Genomic DNA, 23,568 nt, shown 5'->3' on the forward strand with positions numbered 1-23,568 from the left:
GCCAAGGTACACAAACTAGTATTAGTACGCAGTACAAAAATTAAGCTGAGTACAAGATACTAGATAAAAATACTTTAAATATTTCTTGAACAGGTACTGAGGAAACAATCACAGATTCCAATATAAAATACAAACTCGAATGACATTTTACTTTCGACTTCACGACAGTAAAATAGCAGAGTGTATAATAAAATAAATTGATTGGTTGTGATTCTCGACAATGTAAAATAAAATGCCTACAGTCAAAGTAGCAGCAGTAGCAACATTATAAGATAATAATATTACATTGCTTATCTTTGTACATTATGTCTGTACTACATAGACGTTTTTAATGTGTGTACCTAAAGAGTATTGAACTTTAAGCATTCGTGTACGTACATACGTTCGCTAATGTTCGCCGAGCGCTCACCCGTGCTTACCATGCCAGTTCACATTGGACGTGCGTATTGTTTATTTATTACCCATGAGTCCAAAGCCTTAGTTAAATTGCTGATCGATTGGTTCACTATATCAATGAGATCAGCTTTCGATCGTCCATCACTTTCACTGGGAATCGTAACTTACTCAAAGTGTTAACACTTTTATTGTTGTTCCTTATGCAAATTACGAGTAATTGATACTTTAGAGCAGCAATTACGGTTATGTGTTTTTAAATTGCTTTCATTGAAGGCTCGAGGGGCTTATTTTGGAGGCATTGAGAGGGAATGGAGTAGCTATTTTTAGAGAGCTATGTGACCTGAGAGAGCTTTTATAACCGACTATTTGTGTCATGTTCCTAGGGTCTACAGATTAACTGGTTCTGAATCTCAGATAGTGGACGTTAAATTGATCCAGCGGTAAAATTAAACTGTCAATGGACAAGTAAAAAAAATAATCATAAATAAATCAGGAAACTTTGAAATTAAGGATTAAAATCTGCATATAATGCGAAACAGGTGAGATAGACAATCAAAAGATTAAATAAACTATTATGTAGGTATGAGTTATACTTAACCACATCATGGGCAGCAATAATTTTACTGTTTAAAATGTTTAAAATGTTGTTAATAGAAACTATTATCAAATCAAATATAATGATGCATTGAAAATATATCGGATGTGCCTGAGAATCGGTGTCAATTCGATTTATAATGATTCAAATCATTATAATAATCGATCACCATAATATTATCGTTACGCCCGCACTATTTCATATCGATACTATTCTAGATTATGTCATTGTTTTCACTGCTAGAGTAATCAATGAATCATAATGATGGATGGATGTACAGTCCTCAGTAAATCAGACTATGTCTATATTTTCGTTGCAAATTAGAACTTATTAGAACTGGATAAGAGTCAGTAGCTTATTGTGTTGTCTGTAGTAAAAACAAGCCTATTTAAATGCAAGATGGGCGCAATCTATACTAATATTATGAATGCGAAAGTCTGTGAGAATTAATGGATGGATATGGATAATTTTTCTTTTAGGCAAAAACTATTTGATTTTGACGAAGCTTTACAAGGATAAAGCTTCATATTATCATTAATACAATCATTGTTGTAAGTAGGTATAGTTGATACGGTAGGTATAGTTAGTACAAAGTCGCAAATAATATTTTATGTTCTTGGCAGATTATATTGGATAATAAACTAGGTAAATGCTTTTAACTGTAAAAAGTTAGTTAATTATTCTTGCGATGATGTAACTCGTATGTTAAAGTAATTAAAACACACATACATGGCGATCTAATAAAACGTTTAGAGCTGTATTAACATACGAGTAGTAATTAAGGGGAGATTGGTAGTGTAATTACTATAGTTAATAATATCACGATTTTTGTATTTTTCATATTAATTGCGTTAAAAATAAGTTGCACAAAATACATTTTACGTGCACCGACATGTTATAGGTAACACTTAAAGGAAAATTATTGCCTATAGAGACGATAATTTTTCAGTTCAGATAATTGGCCATTAGAATAGAAAACTTTTTATTAAATGCAAGAAAGGTGTATAAGCAGGCAACAAATAAGTATTATAGATACAAACAATTCTGATTTTCATTATTACCTAGGTATATAAATAACTAAATACATAAAAAAACGAAACCTTTTCTTTAAGTACCGAAATCAGAGTGAGCTTAGTTTTGAAATTGTGGGCTCTATCTAGCGAATCAATATTTTCCAGCAAAATATCGTTTTTGACAAAAAAAAAAATTAAATGCGAAAATCCCTTCACTTTAGCTCTAAGACTAGCCTATAGCTTTGGGTCGAGGCTCATTCCAGTACTGTCAGGCTAGAGGTTATTATAGGCCAGTAGAATTAAACACAAAAATTGATTAAATCGGAAATAATTCCTACAAAAGATTTTTTTGCTTTAATGGCTTCATTGGTTGCCCATTAAGACTCTTCTAAGTTTTCGACTTCGACGGAGTTGTGCTTAAGTGGTGGGGGCCCCCGAAAGCGGCGTTTTTTCGGTTTTCCGGTTATACCGCGTAAAGGACTTACCCTATCGAAAAGTGGTCTTCATGACGGTTAAAGGGCACTTAATCCTGCATTGAATAAGACCAAATTCANAGGACAAACTTGACCTTCATTGGTTGGGTTTTTGTGGCGGTCAAGCTGTAGATCCTGGCTACACAAGAGTTGCAGTGGTGGGAACGAGAGGTGGGAGTCCCGTTTAGACTAAAATTTATCACACAAAGTTACATTGAAACTGCTTCTTTCACTGTCTTTATGGGTTGTTTGATGAAGGTAGTTTTCTTTCTTTAGGAAAAAAAAATAACAGTTTTTTGTCTAAGGTTAGGTAAGCCGGGGCACTCTTAATGAGCATGTGAGTTAAGACTTTCATAATAACATTAACAATTAAGTGTTTAAACTACAGACAATAAATTGTGTAATAATTTATTACCTAGAAGCTTTGTGAGACATAAAACTGCCAGAAGTTCACATGAGCCTTACACTTCCGGTAAGCACCGCCAGCTAGCTTCCTCCGTCGATCTTAGAGCACCTGCACAAAATATCGATAGGTGCTCTAAGTGGAATAGGCAAGGTGCTATTCGTGCAGATGCTATTTGGACGGATGCTCAAAGTGGAATACGTCGATGTGATTACCTTACATCCGGCTCTACATGCCTGCCGTTTACTTTTTGACAGCGACTTGTTAATTTAAAGAGATAGTTCCATGGTATAGGTGTAATAGAGGTCATAACCCTGGTCAGACTTTCAACGTCATAGGCGTATAGTTTTGCTCAAATGAACTAACAGGTTAACGAGCATTTCAAAGCATTAGTAAAACCTTCTTTAAGCACTGGATCTATTTATTTGCAAGGATCCAAGAACCGGTTATTTTTTAATTTAATTATAGGTACTTAATTAAACTCGTTTACATTTTATTTTATATAGGGTGTTAGGTAAATGGGTATATGAGCCGACACTAGCCCATGCTAACATGGTCATATAACTGGTACGGTGAAATCAGAAATTTGATATCATCATTATAATTTTTTAATTTTCATACAAAATAAATTTTATAAAATCCGATTTGTATGAAAATTAAAATAATTAAAATGAAGATATCAATTTTCTGACTTCACCATACCATTTATATGACCATGTTAACATCGGCTAGTAGTGTCGGCTCATATACCCATTTACCTAACACCCTGTAATAAATATGTCACTATTTGAATTTTATGAAGATGTGAAATAATTAGATCTTTAGGTATTTTATGTTACGGAAAGAATTTTAATGCGGTTTTCATCAACAGATTGAGTGATACAAGAAAGTTTGGAGTGCAATATTTGTTAATTGTACCCAAACGCTAATCAACTTAAACTGGAAATAGAACCAAGCATGAAGCTCTACAGTTATTCAACATCCAAAAATAATATTTTGCAAATCAAATCAAGACTTAATAATTGCACACTCGATTAGATAACCCTCGCATGCAAATCGGCAAAAACAATGCGCATGAGTTTAATTGCTATTGTGCAAGAGGGGTTAACCGGAGGATAAAAGTAAAAGTTTAATCTTAACTGAGATTATTTGTAATCTGGTTTTTGAAAGAGAGCAGGCGAACAATAGTTTGTTAATAAGAAGGTGGCAATTGTCATTTTGGATAATGGATACCTATCTATGAGGAGCTTTAGTGCCAAAGTGTTTTTAATTTCAAAGCTTGTGTTTAAATTACTTTCAATTTTATATTTTAGATTATGAAGACACTTAAATTGTAAAGTAATAAAATTAGAACTATTATAATTGCACATTTTAGATCGCACAAAAACTGACTCGCAGACATTCTGAACATGACTCTATTATAAACTTAATTAATAAAAATGTTTTAAAACGAATAAAACAAAAGATGACGAAAGAGAATATTAAACGTAATAAATTTAATTTAATTAACTAGAATATATTTCAATTTCAAAAAAAATAGTTTGTTAAAACGTCAGATCATTTGCTTGTATTCAATAAAAACATTATTCTGTTTTCTTACGCTTACCATCCACATTATTGAAGTCGCCTCGCGAATAGTAATTGTATTACGTTACTTTAACTATCCGTTACGAATGGAAAAGTTGTTTTGACCACGAGCAAACAAGCTGATATTCACTACGCGGTCTTTACGAGCCTACCCTACACATACGAATAATCGATATTGGGCCTAAGGGCCAAGGTACACAAACTATTATTAGTACGTAGTACAAAAATTAAGCTGAGTACAAGATACTAGATAAAAATACTTTAAATATTTCTTGAACAGGTACTGAGGAAACAATCACAGATTCCAATATAAAATACAAACTCGATTGACATTTTACTTTCGACTTCACGACAGTAAAATAGCAGAGTGTATAATAAAATAAATTGATTGGTTGTGATTCTCGACAATGTAAAATAAAATGCCTACAGTCAAAGTAGCAGCAGTAGCAACATTATAAGATAATAATGTTACATTGTTTATCTTTGTATATGTCTGTACTACATAGAGGTTTTAAATGTGTGTAAAGAGTATTGAACTTTAAGCATTCGCGTACATACGTTCGCTAATGTTTGCCGAGCGCTCGCCTCGTGCTTACCATGCCAGTTCACATTGGACGTGCGTATTGTTTATTTATTACCCATGAGTCCAAAGCCTTAGTTAAATTGCTGACCGATTGGTTCACTATATCAATGAGATCAGCTTTCGATCGTCCATCACTTTCACTCGTGATCGTAACTTACTCAAAGTGTTAACACTTTTATTGTTGTTCCTTATGCAAATTACGAGTAATTGATACTTTAGAGCAGCAATTACGGTTATGTGTTTTTAAATTGCTTTCATTGAAGGCTCGAGGGGCTTATTTTGGAGGCATTGAGAGGGAATGGAGTAGCTATTTTTAGAGAGCTATGTGACCTGAGAGAGCTTTTATAACCGACTATTTGTGTCATGTTCTTAGGGTCTACAGCTTAACTGGCTCTGAATCTCAGATAGTGGACGTTAAATTGATCCAGCGGTAAAGTTAAACTGTTAATGGACAAGTAAAAAAAATAATCAGAAATAAATCAGGAAACTTTGAAATTAAGGATTAAAATCTGCATATAATGCGAAACAGGAGATAGACAATCAAAGGATTAAATAAACTATTATGTAGGTATGAGTTATACTTACCCACATCATGGACATCAATCATTTTACTGTTTAAAATATTTTTATAGTTAATTGAAACTATTATTTAATCAAATAACAAAACATATCGGATGTGCCTGAGAATCAGTGTCAATCCGATTTATATGAATCAAATCATTATAATAATCGATCACCATAATATTATCGTTACGCCCGCACTATTTCATATCGATACTATTCTAGATTATGTCACTGTTTTCACTGCTAGAGTAATCAATGAATCATCGTGATGGATGGATGTACTCAGTAAATCAGACTGTCTATATTTTTGTCGCAAAATAGAACTTATTAGAACTGGATAAGAGTCAGTAGCTTATTGTGTTGTCTGTAGTAAAAATAAGTCTATTTAAATGCAAGATGGGCGCAATCTATACAAATATTATGAATGCGAAAGTCTGTGAGCATTAATGGATGGATACTTTTTCTTTCAGGCAAAAACTATTTGATTTTGACGAAGCTTTACAAGGATAAAGCTTCATATTATCATTAATACAATCATTGTTGTAAGTAGCTATAGTTGATACGGTAGGGATAGTTAGTACAAAGTCTCAAATAATATTTTATGTTCTTGGCAGATTATATTGGATAATAAACTAGGTAAATGCTTTTAATTGTAAAAAGTTAGTTAATTATTCTTGCGATGATGTAACTTTAGTTACTCTTATGTTAAAGTAATTAAAACACACATACATGGCGATCTAATAAAACGTTTAGAGCTGTATTAACATACGAATAGTTATTAAGAGGAGATTGGTAGTGTAATTATTATAGTTAATAATATCACGATTTTTTCTATTTCTTAATTATTAAGGCTGGGTTGCATCATCACTAAGGCCCCGGACACACATTTCAGAAAATTCGGTCGCATCGTAGAGACGATTCGTTTTTTTTTTCAACCGAATCCCCCACAGATTTTCACAACGAACGGTCCTGTGCTACCCGCATCCAAGTGCTTTAGATCACCGATCAAAATAATGCGTGTGAGCTTGATGATCCAAAATATTTTATAGCTAGAATTTTGCGTGTGGGTTCGCTTGCGTAGATTTAGGTTTCACATAATCGTACTGTTGTACGATTACGCTACCTATTGGTAGCTACCTAAGTAACATGAATTTGAGATTATTTGGGAATGAACCTACAGCGGGTTAAGATAATTATTTAAGTCTTTTTTTTATGTGACAGGAGGCAAACGAGCAGACGGATCACCTGTGTGCCTACCATGAGTTTACGTTAGGTGTGCTCGCTAGCGACTGCGTAAAAAAATGACATTTAAATGTATGACATATTGTGCAGCGCCCCTAGCGGCTACTTTCAAGAAATAAAATCTTCATAGAATTTTTTGACGTATTCGCTAGCGAGCTCACCTAACGTAAACTCATGGTAGGCACACTGATGGTAAGTGATTACCGTCGCCCATAGACACTCGCAAGTCTGGCTATAGCACGCAAGAAGAAGCATAGGCACTTATTGATTGAATCATATGATGTGATTTGCTATTTTTAAAAGCACATGAGAACATTGTAAAAACCAAAACGCTCATCCATGTATCATGCAAATAAAGCTTTCTTATTCTTCTTATCCATTAAACAACGACAATACAAACAAACAAGCCTTTTTTATTTATTTATTAGAACTGCAGATTAGCTCAGACTGTGACCTTTCTCTTTGAAACAGCTCATCTGTAATTAAAGATAATTTGGTAATCCAAACATGCTATTGTATAACATTATGAAAATGCGAATCATCATTAATCTACAAGTTAGTTACAGCTTTTTGTGTGGCTGTAGAGATTAAATATTGTACTAAAAGTAATGTTTCTTTCTTTTTCTTTTGATTATCTATCAGGTTATATACACTCTACTACTACTACGGTAACTACGTCAAAATTCCTTTAGTCCGCAATAAGAGGGCTACGCTGGGCTGCCCTATCATGTGCCCTCACATGGCTACAGTAGCCAATCTTGTTGGTAAACGTGCGCGAACAATGTCGACACGTTAGGACACCGCTGATGTAGTTGTAAATGATCTATCAGGTTAACACTAGAGTACACGCGTGGCCTACTATAGTGGACCAGGGTAACATTTTACGCTATAACTTTTTTAAAACTTGCGCCAGAGAGCTGGCATTCCAGGAAAGCCTCGTTTACTAAATTTGTAAATAAGCCAGTAAAACTTAGGTCACCAGCGTCTGCGCATTTTTCTAAAATTGGCCGTCAAAACTGCGGGTCTACTCAAAAGCCCGAAATCACTCGACAAAAAAAATATGAAAGACTTGCAAAAAATGGCTTTACCCCATGTACCAGGTAGTAGAAAGTCTTGAATACTATGAAAGATAAAAACAAATCATATTTTTTCAGTAAATAAGTTTTTTGCTAACATGGATCTCAGAGCGCAATTTTGGTCCAAAAAATTTACAAATTTTAAATCCGTTTATAATGTTTAATCCCAAATAGTATTATAAAGAAACTTTGATTATAAAATTACTATAATAAATACTTTTATTATTTACATAGTAATTTTATTCATAAATTGCTTATAAACTGATTTACAGTGATTTTAAATTGGCTTACCAGAGTAGGCCGCGCGTGTATTGGTGTAAAAAAAGGGGCGCGTGTACTGTAGTGTTTAATAGGTAAGAAAACAGAAAAGACTGAATAACACACAAGACTTATTGGTTCCTTGGCTTATGGAATAACGCATGTTATAAACCCTGGTTTCCCAAAATAAATAAATACAACTATGTGGCAGTCCATAATAAGTGCTATTTTTCATGAATTTTGGCCTGACTTATCATATATGTTTTATCATTCCTTTTCCTCTGTGTTACTGTTTCCTCCTTGTATTTATCTTCGCTTTTTGTGATCGTAAGAAAATTCTCCTTTATTTCTTTTAAAAACATAGCTTTGTTTATGGGAACCATTTCACACAGACATTTGAACTCTGAAACAGATGCCATCAAGTAGACACCTAGATATTTTTATCTTTCAAATCAGCGACATCTAGGCACAGGATAACCTCTACTGATGTGAATCGAGATGCTCGGATAAGTGTTGCGAAACACGCATTGTGTCGGCAACAATGACGCTTGCGCTAATTTCCTTAACTATTTCAATGCCTATTGTAGTCCTAATTGCTCTATAAAGACAGTATAAATGGCTGAACGGATCTGTTATATGATTGGCTGTATACATATATGCTCGATACTTAAAGAAGGAAAGCAGTGTTAAGTGTAGTATAACTTTAAATTATATTATTGTATTAGATAGTTTGTAAAATTGGAAAATGGGAACTAGAAATAGAACTATTTGTTTTATTAATGCCAATGGCGTTGAACATAATGTTATATTTTTCATTCTGTGGAAAAGCATTAATTAGCAAGCGTTTCTATGAGGAAATCGTGACGCTTTTGTATACAATTAATGGTTTATCAGTGCAATGTACGATAAGAACTCGAGAGATAATAAGGGTGATGACACTGATAACAGAAAAACCTAATTTCAGAGTACACAAGATGCTACCAATGGACAGAAGTATGAAGATGATGAGACTACTACACTTTAGGTTAGAAGTAACAAAACCTAAAAGGAAAGAATATACTTAGTCGTTGATGATACAAAAAGCTTTGGATATTAAAATAAAACCACTATACTTATTAACAACGTGTCCATCTAGTTTAGTTAATAACGTTATTAATGAAGTTTAATCTGCAAAATATGATCCCAATTTAATGAATATTTTGTCCAAAATCTCCGTGTATCTTCCTATAAAATCAATAACCATTGTCATTGCCATGTCATGTTTTAATTATCTGTTTTGACCGCAACGGCCTCGATACAAATAATATCGAAATGGCACGTGCATTAAAGTTTCAACAGATTGAAAATATTAACGCATAATGGACTCTTTTGAAACTGCACGACATGTTTCAACGGACATTTTAATATGAACATCCATCAACTTAAATGCAAAATCAATAATTATTATTTAATAACAGCTTTGCCTTCTATGAAAGTTAGTAATATTAAATATTCTTGGACATTATCTAATTCTAGTGTAATCTTATTAGCCGCCATTGCCGTGGGTGTAAAAAATGTCTATTAGATAAACGTTTTTACTACTTACACTCTAAAGTTCCGTACATAATGAATGCAAGTCACACTTTTTTAAGAGTGAGGCATCTGTGAAACGGTTCTATCTCCTCAAACTGAGAGTTAGAAAACAATCAGGAAAATGTGTACATATTTTCTTTGAGGAAAGAAATATTGAATGTAGGTATTTAACTTTCAATTATAGTCAGTCCCAATTTTACCACCACCAGATAGGTCCCTCTTCCATCAGATCTACGATAATCTCAGGAAAATGAACGACGTGTAATCAGTTTTATCGCACAGCGTTTGTGTACTTAAAACTTACAGTCTAGTTGGTGTACCTACCTAAGCCTTAATCTAGCTAGAGTTAAACTTTATTATGGTATCNATGCAGGATTAAGTGTCCTTCAACCGTCATGAAGACCACTTTTTGATAGGGTAAGTCCTTTACGCGGTATAACCGGAAAACCGAAAAAATGCCTCTTTCGGGGGCCCCCATCACTTAAGCACAACTCCGTCGAAGTCGAAAACTTAGGAGAGTCTTAATGGGCAACGAATGAAGCCATTAAAACATTAAAATCTTTTGTAGGAATTATTTCCGATTTAAAAGCTAATTCTACTGGACTATTAAATGGTTGCGCAACCATAAATCAAATAGCTGTACCGGATCCTCGGGTGATCAGCATACATTAATTTGACCCGAGTTTGCCTTCTAATTTGAAAACACTAAGGCCCCGGACACACATTTCAGAAAATTCGGTCGCATCGTAGAGACGATTCTTTTTTATTCAACCGAATCCCCTACGGATTTCCACAACGAACGGTCCTGTGCTACCCGCATCCAAGTGCTTTAGATCACCGATCAAAATAATGCGTGTGAGCTTGATGATCCAAAATATTTTATAGCTAGAATTTTGCGTGTGGGTTCGCTTGCGTAGATTTAGGTTTCACATAATCGTACTATTGTACGATTACGCTACCTACTGGTAGCTACCTAAGTAACATGAATTTGAGATTATTTGGGAATGAACCTACAGCGGGTTAAGATAATTATTTAAGTCTTTTTTTATGTGACAGGAGGCAAACGAGCAGACGGATCACCTGATGGTAAGTGATTACCGTCGCCCATAGACACCCGCAAGTCTGGCTATAGCACGCAAGAAGAAGCATAGGTACTTATTGATTGAATCATATTGTGATTGGCAATTTTTAAAAGCACACGAGAACATTGTAAAAACCAACACGCTCATTGTATCATGCAAATAAAGCTTTCTTATTCATCTTATCGATTAAACAACGACAATACAAACAAACAAGCTTTTATTATTTATTTATTAGAACTGCAGATTAGCTCAGACTGTGACCTTTCTCTTTGAAACAGCTCACCTGTAATTGAAGATAATTTGGTAATCCAAACACGCTATTGTATAACACATGAAAATGCGAATCATTATTAATCTACAAGTTAGTTACAGCTTTCTGTGTGGCTGTAGAGATTAAATATTGTATTAAAAGTAATGTTTCTTTCTATTTCTTTTGATTATCTATCAGGTATACTCTACTACTACTACGGTAACAACGACAAAATTTCTTTAGTCCGCAATAAGAGGGTTACGCTGGGCTGCCCTATCATGTGCCCTCACATGGCTACAGTAGCCAATCTTGTTGGTAAACGTGCGCGAACAATGTCGACACGTTAGGACACCGCTGATGTAGTTGTAAATGATCTATCAGGTTAAATAGGTAAGAAAACAGAAAAGACTGAATAACACACAAGACTTATTGGTTCCTTGGCTTTTAATGTTATAAACCCTAGTTTCCCAAAATAAATACGAGTAATAAATAAGTGCTATTTTTCAGGAATTTTGGTCTGCCTTAATATGTTTTATCATTCCTTTTTCCTCTGTTTTACTGTTTCCTCCTTGTATTTATCTTCGCTTTTTGTGATCGTAAGAAAATTCTCCTTTATTTCTTTTAAAAACATAGCTTTGTTTATGGGTACCATTTCACACAGACATTTGAACTCTGAAACAGATGCCATCAAATAGACACCTAGACTTCTTTCTCTTTCAAATCAGCGACATCTAGGCACAGGATAACCTCTACTGATGTGAATCGAGATGCTCGGATAAGTGTTGCGAAACACGCATTGTGTCGGCAACAATGCGCTAATTTCCTTAACTATTTCAATGCCTATTGTAGTCCTAATTGCTCTATAAAGACAGTATAAATGGCTGAACGGATCTGTTATATGATTGGCTGTATACATATGCTCGATACTTAAAGAAGGAAAGCAGTGTTAAGTGTAGTATAACTTTAAATTAAATTATTGTATTAGACAGTTTGTAAAATTGGAAAATGAGAACGTCAAGACGTGCGACTTCTCCTTGTGATGTTCAGAGCGCGACTAAAGCCACTTGCCGATGTGCACGCCTTCACCGTAGACATTTATAATAGCAAGGCAGGTGGCATTTAGTGACGCGCCAAGGGAATCAATCGTTGCGCTCGGACAAACACAAACTATTTTTTAAATAAAAAAGAGTGATTGGCACAGACTTTGTGTATTTATTAAATCATTAAACAACTCACCCTTTAACTCTTAAATTACAAAAAATCTTAAATTTATGACTATAGATAGGTAAATTATTAATGGTTTGTTCAAAAAATTACAAAGGGACAGCCCAGGGGAATCAAATATCAAGACTTCGAAGATTTTTTTCAGATGTTTTAAGCTAAAATAAACACCGTTTTTGTTGTGCCCCATTTAATTTAAACACGAAAGTAACAGAAAAAAAATATCTTACATTAAAATGTAAACGTTATGGGTAGTTTTTTCCCCCGGACAGTGTTTTTTTTTGCTTTCAAGATTGACCCTTAATCTGCAAAATCGAATCCAATTTAATTAATATTTTGTCCAAAACCTATGAGTATCTTCCTATAAAATCAATAACCATTGTCATTGCCATGTCATGTTTTAATTATCTGTTTTGACCGCAACGGCCTCGATACAAATAATATCGAAATGGCACGTGCATTAAAGTTTCAACAGATTGAAAATATTAACGCATAATGGACTCTTTTGAAACTGCACGACATGTTTCAACTGACATTTTAATATGAACATCCATCAACTTAAATGCAAAATCAATAATTATTATTTAATAACAGCTTTGCCTTCTATGAAAGTTAGTAATATTAAATATTCTTGGACATTATCTAATTCTAGTGTAATCTTATTAGCCGCCATTGCCGTGGGTGTAAAAAATGTCTATTAGATAAACGTTTTTACTACATACATTCTAAAGTTCCGTACATAATGAATGCAAGTCACACTTTTTTAAGAGTGAGGCATCTGTGAAACGGTTCTATCTCCTCAAACTGAGAGTTAGAAAACAATCAGGAAAATGTGTACCTACATATTTTCTTTGAGGAAAGAAATATTGAATGTAGGTATTTAACTTTCAATTATAGTCAGCCCCAATTTTACCACCACCAGATAGGTCCCTCTTCCATCAGATCTACGATAATCTCAGGAAAATTAACGACATGTAATCAGTTTTATCGCACAGCGTTTGTGTACCTAAAAGTTACAGTCTAGTTGGTGTACCTACCCAAGCCTTAATCTAGAGTTAAACTTTATCGTTAGTGTACCCACAGCCTTAATCTAGCCTTCAACTTTATTGCTAGTGTACCCACAGTCTTAATCTAAGATGTGTCGAATGTAGGCCAGCCAGATTAGCGCCGGTCTGGCGTAGGTCAGACTAGCCGTCGGTACATCGGGCGGCGCGTTGCGTAAGATGTTACTTTTACAAAAAATTGCGCTTGTTACATTACTGTAACGGATATGGGATGCGTGTAATGGCATTAAGTGTTTTGAGAGTTTGAGAGTCACAGATAATGATCTATTGTAGTGTGAAATTAGGAAACCTTTTTTATATGTACTTTGTTATTAACTTTGCCTTTACAATCACGCCATATTCTAATGTTCGAATCCATGTTAGGTGAAATTGAAAAACAAAAGACACTGACCCTCGTATTTACAAACATTACTATGAGGTCTCACAGTGTGCGTGAAGGCACAGGGTGATACACGAACAAATCATAGAGTTCTATTATACGCTGTGCGTTCGATTTCCTGCTTCACTTAAGCAAGCATCGTTTGTGAATACAGGTGTTAGTTTTTTGAAAGATCTATGTAGGTACCTAAATCAAACTCTAGCTAAAATTTTTCACTGGGACTTGTCATTGAAAAATATAGCAAGAGTTCTATGCAATTCCCATTCATTCTTAATTAACAGACTCTATTGTACTAAATTATAAACGGTTGTCCAAAACCAAAGCCACTACTCAAAAATTTACCACTGTCAAATAAGTTATGACCTATGACTGAGCCGGTGATATGTCAGCAACTGTGACCACACAGTTCCAATTGACCTGTTACTGACTGTAATCTCAATTATTCATCATATTGTCATTATCTCTATTGACCATTCTGCTTTGCCGCCAGGTCAATTATTTTATGGAACTGTGATTTATACATAACTGAAGCAGGTATGAGCAGGCTCGTTGCCCAAAAGAAGTTACGGACGGCCTTTTTAAATACAGTTCAGTACAATAGGGATGTTTCCTGGGTCAAAAAGCAAGAGTTTTAATTAGTCCGTCAGTTAACTTATCAAAAAATACTCTACACGTATTTTTCACTTTTTCAAACTGATGAAAATTTAAAGAGAAGAAGAGGCCCGTGACGTCAATGCGTGCATAAAAGTGCCGCACGTTGTGACGTCGTGCGGAACTTCAACGCACCATAACTATGTAATTATTTGTTAGATTGACAAATAAAAATATATGTGTCCAATATTTTTTGATATTAAACATGACGGACTAAAAAAAATTTTTTAGGAAACTAGCCTATTGGCAGGAACTGACAGACTCGACTGCTGCCTAGTACGTGTGCCCTTCTTACTGATGGAATAGGGCCTCAAATGTTGCTTTGCAATGGTCACTTTCGTTCTTGACAACATCGGATGGCGAGTGAGGATTGGTTGAAAACCTAGATCAATTCGATCTAAGCTACTCTAGCTGAAGTTGAAGAGGAAACTTGAGTTTGTAGAGAAAGTAACAAGGGTTAAAAAATTAAAATTTATAATGCAAAGCATTAAGATAATTTTACTGACAAATCATAAAGTGAATCTATAATATCGTATCAATCTAACAGAACTCTACATGCTAAAATTGAAGAAAAACTTTGAGAGCTTGTTGTAAAGCAAACGAGCAAGGGTTAATAAATAACTGTGGTGAGAAGTATAAGTTACTTTGACACCTGGCTGTATTGATTTTGATAAGGGTTACGAACCGAAGCATAATCTTTGATGTTAGTATACTGAACCTATCTACATTGTTATGTCAATTTCATAACATAGGAAATGATTAGTCATTACGAATAAGCGCTCTGAATCGGAGATAGGTACGTCTGTTGTTCAGCTTACCATTACTATTTAGGTCAGTCCATAGTAGTTACATTCTAAACTGCCCAGAATTTTATGTCAACTAGCAAAACTTTACCAGTAACCATTGGTCAACCCTTGAAAAAGAGGCTGACAAATAGTGACTGATGATGCCCGGATCAACAAACGATGCTTGCTAAAGTGAAGCAGCAAATCGAACGCACAGCGTTGAATAGAGCTCTGTGATTGGTTCGTGTGTCACCCTGTGCGTTCACGTGCACTGTGAGACCTCATAGTAATGTATTCACAATACGGGCGTGAATTTCTTGCGCTGCTTCTTCTCAGCACTGGCCCATTATTGTCCTAAAGCAGTGGTAGGATTAAGGTACTAATATTGGGACGTGTAAAGGCGCTCTTTAAAGCCTACTTACATGTAAAAGTTAAAAGTTTTTTTTATAGGTAAAAGAAAGCAGCAAGCGGCAAGTTACTTTATCGCATCACTCAATAACATCGTAAATTAGGTATTATAGCCAGTCGTTTGGTATTTCTAAGCGGTTCTAGATTAGATACAGTTTTCATAATCATGATGTCTAGACGTCCGTCTAGCCTGGTTCAAATACCGAGCTAATTTCCCTGATCGATATGTATTGTATGTATAAAGTACTACTAGGGGTATACCACCCTCTTGTAGTTTGATGTTACGGTTATTTCAAGATGGACAGTCGGTGCTTCAAGTTTTCAAACCACTGAAAATTTTTCGTAGAGTAGTTTTGGAAATAGTTTTGCTTACCTGTAACAATAAAATCAGTAAATTAGTTACATGACAAAAAATAAAAAGTCTCGTCATTTAATGACGAAAATTATAACCACAAGGATACATTATTATTCTTTAATAATCTTTGAAATTACATCGAAATTTTTCATAAACAGGAAACGTTCAAACATTTGTTACCATATTTGACAACCATTGGAGTCAATTTGGCCAACATGGCGTTAATTGAGGTTACAACGTTTTCAAACGCGCGTGTGTTTGTCTGTGTATGTTAACATTTTATAATGGTAACTCGTGTAGTTTTACATTACTTTCACATCAGATTGTATATTATATTATATTCTCAAGGAACTGAAATCACGTTTGAAGTTTTTGCGTTATTAGACGCATGCGTCTTAATAAAATATTATACTCGTAAGTAAAACCTTATCAGAATTTAGTGCCTTAGATTAATAACGCCCAGATGAATAGTAATCCATACTACTTATTTTATACTATTCATACTATTTTTCATACTTTCATACTGCGCAGTAGCGCTTGTACTAATTAGTATGAAACAAGCACTTCGTCTAAACTAAAGTAAGAAAAAAATCATATGTCATCCATGTCATATTAAATGCGTTTTCAGCTTTTCACTTATTTTTGACTTTATCAACTGGAAAAAACTAAGCAGTGGGTCTAGTTGAAGTGTCTTTTTCTTGCGCTTACTCGGTTTAGAAACCGACTCTAGGTATAGGCTATTACAGATTCTTTAGGTGTAGCTATTTATTATACTAAAGAGAAGAACATTGGAAACGACAACTTTCTTTATCTCTACATGGTCCTTGATAATGTGCTGTGTCTTCAATTTACACCACTTATCGTGAATTTCAGTTTCGTTAGGGATCGTAGAAAGTCGGTCTAAAGAGTGAAAGCCTATAACCTTGCATTGTGACACCTGAGCTAACAAGTGTTTAAGTATTACAATTTCGGGTATATTTTATTTACAATGTATGTATGTGTAATTCTGTAACATGCATGATATAATATTTTTAATAAACCCAAAAGTAAGATAAAATATTTCCAGTATTAATGCGTTTCACTCCTATGGTACTACTGAAAACCTTTCTTGAATTTCAATAAAATATAAAACTCTAAGTAAGATGCTGCTACTACTATTAAAGCAACGTTTTGCCTGCTTAGCCAAGGCTAATAGCGAGTTTGAATCCTGCTGGGGTCAAATTGTCAGTGCGAGCAGTACTCAGGTTAGCTAGGGACTAGTTAATAGAACAATCTACATATAAAGAAAGAAAGAAAAAATATTTATTTGGTACTCAATATAGAATGATTAAATTAACATAAAGAGCAAAAATAATAAAATTGTTGTACCAGTTCCTCCAGCATAAAAGTTACGCGAAAGTTATCAATTATACTGTAAATTTTATACATATTAACAATATTTTAGCGCATTATACAAGCCTATTTCATACAATGACTTATATTTATTTGGTCAATTTGCATAGCTTTTCTTCGCACACGCGCTCTAACGACAGCGACCGGTGTTATCAGTGCGCAGTGAACGTGAAGCACTTAAGTAAGAGGCGAGAATATTGTAAATGAAACAAGTATCAGTAATTAAGACGTTGTGCAAGATTAGAATCTTAAATTACACAATTTTCCACTACAGATTGTACAGTTCCACATCGCACGGTTGGTAGCGGCCTGCATCCAGCGCCTTCCTGCTACCTTTATCAGGTCGTCGGGCCAACTTGGTCGTGCGATGTGGAAGTCATTAGGGGAGGCCTATGTTCAGCAGTGGACGTCCTTTGGCTGAAATGATGATGATGATTGTACTGTGAACGTTATTATAAACTACTAGCTTTCCGCCCGAGGCTTCACCTGCGTGGAATTTCGTTTGTTAAATTTTCCTGAATTTTCTTTGCTATAAACCTCACGGAGCCCGAGACCTTTCCAACGAATGCAAAACCAGTTCGTGCGTTCTGGAGTTATAGCGTCAGGAAGGAAAACCCGACTTATTTTTATATGCATAGTAGATTTTTAGCTTTTCGTTTCTATGATTTTTAACATGCGAACGCGAAACGCTACTAGAACTATAAAAACGTAACAGCTACTCAGTCAGTGAGTATGGAGTCATCTTATCAGAGAAAAAATAACTCTGTTTCTAATCGCTTAAGGTTATTTAACCCTGCCTATAAATCAAACACAACTTGCCCCAAATTATGGAATACCGTAACATACTTAGCATTAGCACGGCCTCGCGTGACGGACAACATCATTTTAACTGTGTTATTTTTTATGTAGGTTTAACCTTAATAAGACCGTTCAGATTTCATCCATAAAGACCAACGTATTATGGATGTTTACATTTAAACTGAATAGTTAATTTTGTGAACCGATTTTTGCTATAAATGATAAAATCAAATATATTATAGATCTAAGCTAATATGTGCCGAGAAAGATTTATCTTACAAATAAAAGACCGGAATCTTTATCTGGCTAAAAATAGTAAAGGCTCGAAATATTTTGTTAGTAAGTGATAAAGATCATTATTTATCGAAAGATGATTGGCCTCTGCGAAATCTGTATTGGATAAACAATTGTATTTGCTTTATTTCATCTTGAAAAAATATCAATGAGTATTTATCAATGATATTTATTTTCGGAAGAAAACCGTCTTATCCTAAATACGCAGAAGGATTTTCCTGGTTCAAATTAACTTAACTTTTTCTTATTCGTACATAAAAAGAAATAAATGACTTGCAAACTTTGTATAAAACTCGGCAACATAAAACAAAATGTTATTGTTTTTCGTGTTACTGAATAAAACATATTTTTTCTTTTCATATTAGTTAGTCTTGATAACCCTCGATCATCGCGCGACAAATAGACGCACTTTCAGCAAAACGAAACAGAGTCTTTAAAGTAATATTTTCGACATTCGACCAGCTCGCACTAAGCGTTTCGACGACTCGTTTATAATGCGAAGCTAGGGACTGGAATTCGCTGCCTGCTGCGTTCCTGAACACTATAATCCGGGCCTTTTCAAGGCGAGAGTGAGTAGGCACTTACAGGGCAGATATGTACCATCTTAGACAGGTGCGATTGCGGTCAAATACCTGCCTTGTCTTCCATAAAAAAATACCGTGTGAAAAATTACCCATATTGAAATTCCAATAATTTATTCAGTACTTAAGAATATTCCACGGCATAGTACATGTCCCAAATATTGTTTGCTCTATCACCATTTCCGTACAACAGGGCTGGTGCTGAGAAGAAGTGGCGGAAGACACAATTACCATAGTCTATAAATTCGCTAGAGTCCGACAAAGTATCACAGATGAAACAAGTTCACTTTCTAACGGTTAAGTGGATGACAGCATTCTCATTGCGATTGTGTAATCTGTGCCCAAATGCACAAGTAACAACTTGTTTTGTACTTGTTGTTTTAGCGGCTAGGCTTTTTTGGTGGTCTAGAAATTTATAACCAAATTTTTTTTGCCGTTGTTTTTCTTCAACAACCGTATATTGCGTAAAAAATGATTCCTCTACGTTCGCGAAATCACAGAGAGGAAACTTGGTTATTGCATTTTATAATTTGTTGTTGTCTTTCAAAATACGATAGGTACCTACTTAAGTATGAAAACGTGACGAACTGTGAATGTTTCGAACTGCGCAGAACAAAAAAAAATGCAAAAAATATTTTTTGTTTTACATAAGTTTACATTGAGCAATGGAACCTGTTCAAGGTCTTTTTCAATTATATTTTAAGTTTCAATTTGCTTAAAATACTCACTAAATATCGGCACTAAGGTATGAACAGTCATCACACCATACATTTTTATCGCAAAATCACCTCTAAAAAAACAGAATAAGATATAAAAAGAAAGAAAGAAAGAAAGATACATTTATTACAATGGACATCACACAAATACAGGCAATTACATAAACATGACAGTGGCACATAATAATGGAAGAAGAAAAAATAAAAACAAAACTGAGCAGTGCCACCCATCGTACTGATATGGCACTGGCATTAGCTTGATGTACTGTCAATACTACTATACCTTTAGTGAACACGTGAATAATGTTTGTTTACCAATCGCCTGTCGGTATGTCCGTTACAAAATAAATAGCAATTTGCAGAAAACTGAGAAGACACTCGATAATTGCATTAATTAGGAAATATTTATTGAACTCGGATATCTAATATTAATCATAATTATAATGTATTTTAGATTTTGAAACACAGTATAACTCTAGACAGCAATTAGCGTTTCTCAAACCTGGGTATTTTATTAAGGATCTGAACTAAGACTTGATGTATTAAATCTGAGCCTCTATAAAATGGTAATTTAATATCTTTTATACCATAACAAATGGTTTGTATCTTTTTATGAAATGTTTTAGTTAATTTTCATTATTAATTTGTATTTGAATTTATTTCTAATTTTTCAGGTAGTCCTTCAGATGGCCGAGTGTGAGTTTACATCAAACGTCCTTACTATGTTGGAAACCAACAAAGAGTTTTTATACGTTTTATTATTTTTTCTTCTAAAACAAAATAAATTTTTACTCTTCACTTTGACAGCTGGAAAAAAGTCGTTTCATTTATACATTTTATCCATATTTTAATACATTATTCAATAATTCATACATTCAATAATTGATTTATGTCTTAAGCAACATAACGTAACTTTCAAGAACAAAATTTTCATAATTTTTTTAACGCGTTTACTAGAGAATGCTCTCAGATTTTATTTAAGCCACGCTCTCGTTACTTGTAATTGACTGACGTTGCATTTTTATTCGATCGAGTATCCGTTCAAATAGTCGACATTCGACTTAAGAATCTACTTAAGATTACCCATATTAACCTATATTGATAAGTTAATTGATATATTAGGCGATTATGATATTCAAAGTTTAGCATAAAAATCAAATGCATTTGAAAAGCTTTTCTTTCGCACTTTGCTCCATGATTTCGGTGTTAATTGAGATAAAACCACCCATTTGCATTTTAAATACTCGTTTGTTAGCGATTATGAAGCAAAAACCCACTCTAAAGTTTAATATTGCGTATAAAAGCGGTTCTCACTTTGCGTAATGGCGCTATTAGTTAAATGCACGTTTACATAGTAAAAAATACTTACTGCTAATACAATACATGTATTTTTTAAGAAACAACAACTTTTGATGTTTAGTTGGTTGGCAATTGACCCCTCAATCAAAGTTCGTATTAATTTCTTTTTTGTATTGAACCTCTTTCAGAAAAAGCATAACAGTATGGATTTTTATTACTTTTATCTTGAAACAAGGCAAAGACGTTAAGACATACAGTCTGCTTTAGTAACTGCACACATTCTATTTATTTATGATTTGAATTTGGAACTTTGAGCCGCTAATGTAGTCTTTTATTTATTTATTTTTTTAAATTTTGACGACTTGTGAGCACTAGGTATTAAATAGTCATGTAAATGAAGGAATTTTGACTTTAACTTTAGAAAATGATGCTTAGTTTATTATGATAACGGCTTTTATAGTTAGCAACTGATATGCCGCTATAAGAAAAATCATGTTTATTCAGAAACTTAGCAAAAATGTTATTTCAAAAAGCTCTTTTAAACGTTAAAATATAATTTTAACTCTACCACTGCACACAATAGAGTGAGTCTGTGTCAAATCCGCCACAATCGAGTTTTTTAATCACTTTCTTTGTTTCCCCATTGAAAACGATTTTGTTCTCAACACTTTCATAACTGTAGCAATTATCACGTTGCAAATTGCAATGTCACACACCGATAAAAACGATTCGCCGATGTCATTCAACAATGCTGCCATTTTGTTTTCTGCACTCGCCCTGCTTCCCACCGACTGTCGACATGAACTGTTCAGTGTCAAACCGGGCAATGTTGAAAGTGTTTACTTGCAGTTTTTCTAACATTAGACTTCTAAGACAAGCTGTGCATGTGAAAATTATATCACACATGCACCGTGTCTATACGCCGGTTTCTAAAATAACTTCAAAATGAAACAAAATGACAATGATAGTGTGATAAACGGTGATAGAGTGATAAAATAAACAATATAGGCCTTTAACAAAAAGTTAAACGCGCGTTAATCACTAGTTCAAATTGACATTTAGTATGGAAGTGTCATTTTGAACAAGCGTTCAACGTGTGTTTAACTTTTATCAAACAAGGTTCAGTAATTTTTACTTTGTCGACTGCAATTTTCATTACCTTTGTTTTCATCCCCCTTTTCTTTCTACAGATTTATTTTTGCCACAAAAAACAGCTTATGTCCTAATGGAGCTTATAAATAATTAAAATCGGGTCAGCATCAGTAATAGATGACTGACATACCCACAGGAAAGCTGACTTGTAGACAATCAGTTAAGTACTCGCATTAAATTACCTATTGATAAAATATGGATTTAAGTTCGGAATGGAATCATAACCATTAGGTACAATCTGAGTAACACATTTGTTAAAGTTTATGGCGTGTGACTATAAACAAAAGACGTTATAACCTATTAATTTTTGTCTCTTTTTATGCGTAACAAGGCAGGTATTTGACCGCAATCGCACCTGATGTTAAGTGAGATGCAGTCCAGCAGGCCTAAGATGCGCGTCGTGATAACTTTTATCGACGTCAAAATGTATGGGCAAAATCGATAAAATGGCGTGATAACCGCTTATTGCGGCGCGCATCTTAGGCCTACTGGATGGTACAAATCTGCCCCTGTATGTGCCCCTCTCGCCTTGAAAAGGCTTGGATTATAGTGTGTGTCTGTCTATCTTTGCCATTTAAAATTACCGTATTTACTTTTTACCTACCCGTAGTCGGCTGACCTACTTGGCATACGATCCAGCGAGGTGAACCCTAAATCTTGTATTTGGGTCACACAATTATCTAGCCGACTGTATGCCAACAAACCGAAGATTTAACTCTAGTTGGTAAGCACTTTGTGAAATATTGCTTTTACTTTATATGTTTAGTAACTGCCTACTAATTAACTAAGGCTGAGTTGCACGACCTTATTTTAACCGTAACAATAACACTAACTGGTGTTTTTTGTGTGGAGTTTGACAGATTTTTGACGTTTGTCAAAGTTAAAGTAAGATGGTGCAACCGTATCCGTAGGTTATTTTATTAGAGTCATAAACATTGTACGAACGACGGCACATCTTACATGCCTAGTTATCGTAATAACCGGCATCTTTCAAAATGTACAGTATGATGTATGGTCATATCGTGCTAAGTAAAACTTTATTTATCGTACATGCTGTGGTTGTGCCCAATATGGATAGAATATTGTGGAGTTAAATCTGTCTAATTATCTTAAAAAACTAAAAATGCTCATTAAATAAAAGCTACTTAACCAGATTAAATTTTTATGGGAACAAATGGCAACTATTCCGCATCGACGAAAACAAGAATCACGTAAATATGCTTAGAAATATCGGCGTAATTTTTTTTTTTTTATGCATAACAAGGCAGGTATTTGACCNGTCACACATGCACCGTGTCTATACGCCGGTTTCTAAAATAACTTCAAAACGAAACAAAATGCGCACATGAATGAGAATGATAGTGTGATAAACGGTGATA

At 34.3% G+C, this 23,568-nt stretch overlaps 1 protein-coding gene across 1 annotated transcript in view; it reads right to left on the reverse strand.

Moving 5' to 3' along the window:
- Nucleotides 1–23,568, reverse strand: part of LOC114355280 (polypeptide N-acetylgalactosaminyltransferase 2) — a 112,395-nt gene that overhangs the window by 65,661 nt on the left and 23,166 nt on the right. The gene's annotated exons all lie outside the window — the stretch shown is intronic.

The sequence above is a fragment of the Ostrinia furnacalis genome, unplaced genomic scaffold, assembly GCF_004193835.3.
Source record: "Ostrinia furnacalis isolate ACB-3 unplaced genomic scaffold, ASM419383v2 OfSCF2378, whole genome shotgun sequence".
Taxonomy (NCBI): Eukaryota; Metazoa; Arthropoda; class Insecta; order Lepidoptera; family Crambidae; genus Ostrinia; species Ostrinia furnacalis.